Source organism: Esox lucius, chromosome 11, assembly GCF_011004845.1.
Source record: "Esox lucius isolate fEsoLuc1 chromosome 11, fEsoLuc1.pri, whole genome shotgun sequence".
Taxonomy (NCBI): Eukaryota; Metazoa; Chordata; class Actinopteri; order Esociformes; family Esocidae; genus Esox; species Esox lucius.
Window position 1 is genome coordinate 51,905,942 of NC_047579.1, and position 5,666 is coordinate 51,911,607.

Genomic DNA, 5,666 nt, shown 5'->3' on the forward strand with positions numbered 1-5,666 from the left:
CACATACCTACATGCACAAAAATATGTTCCACAGCTAATTTCAATGCATCTGTTAATGAGCTGAGGGACAAGGCTACATGGGCTTTTTATGCCATAAAAAGATCTGTCCAATTCACCATACCACCTAAAACATGGTTACAAATATCCAAGTCAATCATAGAGCCAATTGCACTGTACGATAGTGAGGTGTGAGGTCCCCTTATCAATCAAGACTTTGATAAATGGGATAAACACCCTATAGAAATGTTACATACTGAACTCTGCAAGAACATCCTCCAAGTACAGAGGAAAACTCTAAATGATCTTTGCAGAGCTTAATTATGCCAACTTCCCTTCCTTAGTAATATTCAGAAAAGGACACTAAAATATCACATTGATTTGGAACAAAGTGACCCCGAATCCAAGCGCTGGTTTAGCCAAGAGAACACGCAACAGGTCCCATCAACCAGCTAGTCCTGAAGCTTAGTTCACTTAACCACACCAAGCATCAAGACAGCAGTACTCAGGCAATCTGGCCCAAACAAATCATCACAAAATAAAATATCTATCTATCACTGGAGAAATGTAATAAAAACACCAAGTAAACTTGAATGCTATTTGGATCTAAATGGACAGTACACATTGGCAGCCTACCGGAACACTGTCTGATAAGACACTGAGAAAGACATTGAAATACAGACTCAGTGAGCACAGCCTCGCCTTAGACACAGACAGACAGACAGACCTGGCTGCCCAGGGACGGGTATGCACACTGTGCCCTCAGTTAGAGGTGGAGACAGAGCTGCACTTTGTATTACATTGTGACCAATATAAAGAAATTAGAGACAATATATTACCCAAAATGCATAAGAAATATAAAAAAAAATTGAGACTACCAGATAAAGAAAATTAGGAGAAAAACCCAACTGCAGCCAAATGTGACAACCTGCCATAACCTTACGGACATACAATCAGAGAGAGAGACACACACAGGCTGTCACAGAGAGACACAAGCTGAATCTCAGATCGCATACTTGCATACAATATAGTATGAGACAACATTAGTATGTCTTAAACCATAGTATGCTGAAAATAGTATGCCAAATGTTCCCGGATGGGCTACTATTCCTGGTGGATTTTTGAAGTATGCACCTGTGCATGCTTTCTGGGGTAATATAGACCACAACCCCTGGCGCAGTAAAAGAGGGGGTTCCATGATTCTTTTCTTTTCATCTGACGAAAGTCAGGTATCGTACACCATATTGATGGATATTGTAACATTGGTGTGCAATGTAATGAAATAGCTTTGGCAGTGTAAAGTTCGTCTTCATGCTCGCTAGCAAATTGCGCAATTCTTATGACTATTCCAAGCAGCAAGATCCTAGTATTACTGGCTTATAAGCTATTAAAACAGCCAATGGCAAAAGCCATACATCTCGTAGATGCTATTTGTGGTGGTAGTAAACTTAATAAGAAACGTTAGTCAGTTCAACACAACGCTTAATGGTGTCTAGCTAAATATTCAAACTTGGCATGATGTCAATGTGTGACAAAATGTTCTAATGTTGACACTAGTTTACTACATAAACAGTATGTATTTCACAATCATCCGCAAAGGACATAGTTGTAGTGTGTAGTATGCCATTTGAGTTTCAACCATAGGCTCTCCGATTGGCCCATATGTCAATCTCTGAGAAAAGCACGGAAAAAACAGGAAGCAAAACATTTTCATTACAACAACAGTCTTGTCTAAACTCCAGCGAATCACAACTGCACAGAACGCAGAGGTTGGGTGTCTTGCCTAAGGTTATAGTTATTCAAGAGAGTGGCGCACCCTTAATAGGCCTACAACAAAAGGTCCTAATTTGTCACTAATGGGCTGAATGTGCCTCTATAAATATTTAAACATTCACGCTTTAAATTCCATTCTGACCTATTCCCTTCAAATGGTGAAATGTACAGTGACTTCATCTGTTATCATAGAATTAATCCGTTGTTCAGGTTGTTCTGAAATTAAATTGTTTTCTCAATAAAGACGGCCCTATTTAGTGTTCTTATACTGAGGTCACGGGAGAGTTAGTTCACCATCTGGAAGTTTCACCAAATATGGTCTGCCTTTCTGGTGAAACTGGGAACTTGAACTGTTGTTACATTTGATTTACTACAACCAATTATTGCAAGGCACTCGGTATAAAGAAAGACTCACAAGAATGTACGTTTTGAGAAAATAATAAGACCATAATACATCTCCCACACATCTGTCCTGTCTGTTTTTGATGCTCTGCTCGCCTTTGCCAACAGAGCATCAAATAGTTCTACCTCCATTTAAACCTTCACAGGTTTGTGGAAAGAACTTGCAGCATTTCACAATTCCAGGTCCACAGACCGATGTTGCTCCATAGAGGAATTCACTTGTATAAACGTAGGTAGGACCTTCAGTAACACAGTGCTCACAAGCCAAGAACAACACTACAAAAATGCACTATGGAAAAAACACAAGGAATGCATCTCTTCTTTTCTACATATAGTTATTACTTGAAGATCCTACCTCAGGTTTTCATGAACTTTCCAATATAGTCAGCTGGGTTAACTGTCTTAAGGATATTTTCACTTAAGCAACATTTCAGATACTGATCTGAAGCTTCAATCCCTGGACTCAAACCGCCAAGAAGACCGCCACTAAACACTACATCCTCAGACCCTAAACCCTAAACCCACAGGCCCAAAACCCTAAACCCACAGGCCCAAAACCCTATACACACAGGCCCAAAACCCACAGGCCCAAAACCCTATACACACAGGCCCAAAACCCACAGGCCCTATACACACAGGCCCTAAACCCTATACACACAGGCCCTAAACCCTATACACACAGGCCCTAAACCCTATACACACAGGCCCTAAACCCTATACACACAGGCCCTAAACCCTATACACACAGGCCCTAAACCCTATACACACAGGCCCTAAACCCTATACACACAGGCCCTAAACCCTATACACACAGGCCCAAAACCCACAGGCCCTATACACACAGGCCCAAAACCCACAGGCCCAAAACCCTATACACACAGGCCCTAAACCCTATACACACAGGCCCTAAACCCTATACACACAGGCCCTAAACCCTATACACACAGGCCCTAAACCCTAAACCCACAGGCCCTAAACCCTATACACACAGGCCCTAAACCCTATATACACAGGCCCTAAACCCTATACACACAGGCCCTAAACCCTATACACACAGGCCCTAAACCCTAAACCCACAGGCCCTATACCCACAGGCCCTAAACCCTAAACCCACAGGCCCTAAACCCTAAACCCACAGGCCCTAAACCCTATACACACAGGCCCTAAACCCACAGGCCCTAAACCCTATACCCACAGGCCCTATACCCACAGGCCCTATACCCACAGGCCTAAACCCTATACACACAGGCCCTATACCCACAGGCCCTATACACACAGGCCCTAAACCCTATACACACAGGCCCTAAACCCTATACACACAGGCCCTATACCCACAGGCCCTAAACCCTAAACCCACAGGCCCTAAACCCTATACACACAGGCCCTAAACCCACAGGCCCATAACCCTATACACACAGGCCCAAAACCCTATACACACACAGGCCCAAAACCCACAGGCCCTAAACCCTATAGCCAGAGGCTCTGAATCCACAGGCCCTAAACCCTCAGGCCCTAAACCCTCAGGCCCTAAACCCTCAGGCCCTAAACCCTCAGGCCCTCTAGTTAAGGTTTATTTGTCAAATGCAACGAACAACACAGCATCATCATATACAATGAAATTGTGACATGGCACCGACAACTACGTAATGAGAGTTAAGAAGAGTATATAAGTAAAAATATAGCTAGACAGAAAATAACAATAAAGCAACAATATACATAACACTGTACACCTCAGGGCCTAAACCCTAAAGCTAAATCAAGAGCAGCTTATGTGAACTAAACAGGCACTTTAGATATCAATCAAAACTGTACAGGTCTGGATGGGGATTCCCCTGTGGGAAATTGGGCATGACATGTGGATTAGGTCTACGTTGTGTTTGGAGTCCTGTCTATTACCTTATTATATCACAAAAACTATGGATATAGTTTTGATATCTGGTATTTTCCTTGTCCAATATAGCAGCTGTATGTGAACTACGCCGACAAGCAAGTGACCGAACTGGATAGAGAAGTCGAGTTCCTACAGAGCACAAGCACTGCTCGCGTAACCATCTGCTTCGCTCTCGCCGCCAGGACTCATGATGTAAACAGAAAGGCATGCGGACCGTCACCTCGAATGGTCATAAAAAGCTGAATTAGCCAATCGAACTGCCCGGAATTACTAATCCCAGCGCTACGTCAGTAGGTTATTTCCACGGAAGAGAGAGGGGGCGGAGAAGGGGTCTGATTTAACCAACTAGTTAACCCATTATTAAATGTTAGAGGCACTTGGCAGAAATATATGAAGTGAAAAACGAGCCGTTCATATAAGAAGTTTTTTTTACAGATATTATCGATCCGCTAGGTAGCTACACGGCATGCAAGCATAACATTTTCATGTAATAATGCTGTGAATTATGGTGCGTATTCTAGTTAGTAACTATATTAATACAAGAGTGACTACTTAAACATAACGTTGTCTACCAACCGTACTGCAAAAACAGCTAGCCACGTTAGATTAACTGCAGCTATGGAGTATATGACATCAATTATCAGTTTAAACGTAACTAGTTCGTGAACATTAGATGTAGACTTGGCTAGATACAGTTACTTTACCAAACAACCAGCTGGCAACTCAAACTAGGAAAATCGAACTGCAGCTAGCTAATTAGCAATCACTGCTATTCTGAATAGTTGGCTAGCTGAAAAAAACTAGTTAGCACGTAGCTAGCTAGTTTGTTGCTGGGCTAACGCTGCAATTGGCGTGGGTACATGTCAAAACAACCTACAACAAAACAGATACTATTATTAATATTTTACCAATAATACAAAGATTTGGCACATTAGGCTAATTACAATTCATGAGTCTTGATGATCTTACCATTCTGCTCAACCGTACAACTCTGCAGTTGAAAATCTTCTCTTCCTTTCTCTCTCACGCCTCAAAGAATCACACAGTGGGTTGTGGGCGTTGTAGTAACGGAGGTTTGTGAAAGTCCCCATTTCCTATGGATTACCATTTCCAAACGGACTACAATACGTGCAGTCCTGTTCCGTAGGAATGTAATTGGACTATTTTGTGCCACTACATTCCATAACCAACTGTAAATGGAGCGCTCACAAATGTATCCACATTTTGCCAAAATTTGATCTGTGATTGGTTCGAGCAGAACGCGAGCCACTGCTGCGACAGCATCAGCAGATGCTGTGGTCGATATGTGGGCACGTGCGTGATGGTGTGACCAGGGAGACAACGTGAGAGGGGCGTGCGTGTCCACTCACCTATAGCTGATCAGAATTAGAATTTTATAGTACCGGCCATACAGTGGTGCAGCTCACAATCATCACACTACGACAAATTATACCACTTGTCGCATATGCTATTTCACCGACAGACAGAAAGACAGACAGACAGGCAGTAGGGAGACAGGTAAGACCGATAAGTGATTGGGAGATATGTATAGGACGTCAGACCGGCAGACAGATGGGTAGATGATGCCTGGTGACCGACGGAC

At 42.9% G+C, this 5,666-nt stretch overlaps 1 protein-coding gene across 3 annotated transcripts in view; it reads right to left on the reverse strand.

Annotated features, from left to right (window-relative positions):
• traf7 (TNF receptor-associated factor 7) overlaps positions 1-5,311 on the reverse strand; it is a 20,333-nt gene extending 15,022 nt beyond the window's left edge. For 2 of the 3 annotated variants that reach the window (XM_034295027.1, XM_034295026.1), the window contains exon 1: positions 5,033-5,311. The gene's annotated coding sequence lies outside the window, so the exon portion shown is untranslated. The remainder of the gene's footprint in view (positions 1-5,032) is intronic. The other variant, XM_034295028.1, reaches the window with a different exon arrangement.
• Positions 5,312-5,666: the final 355 nt, after the last annotated feature.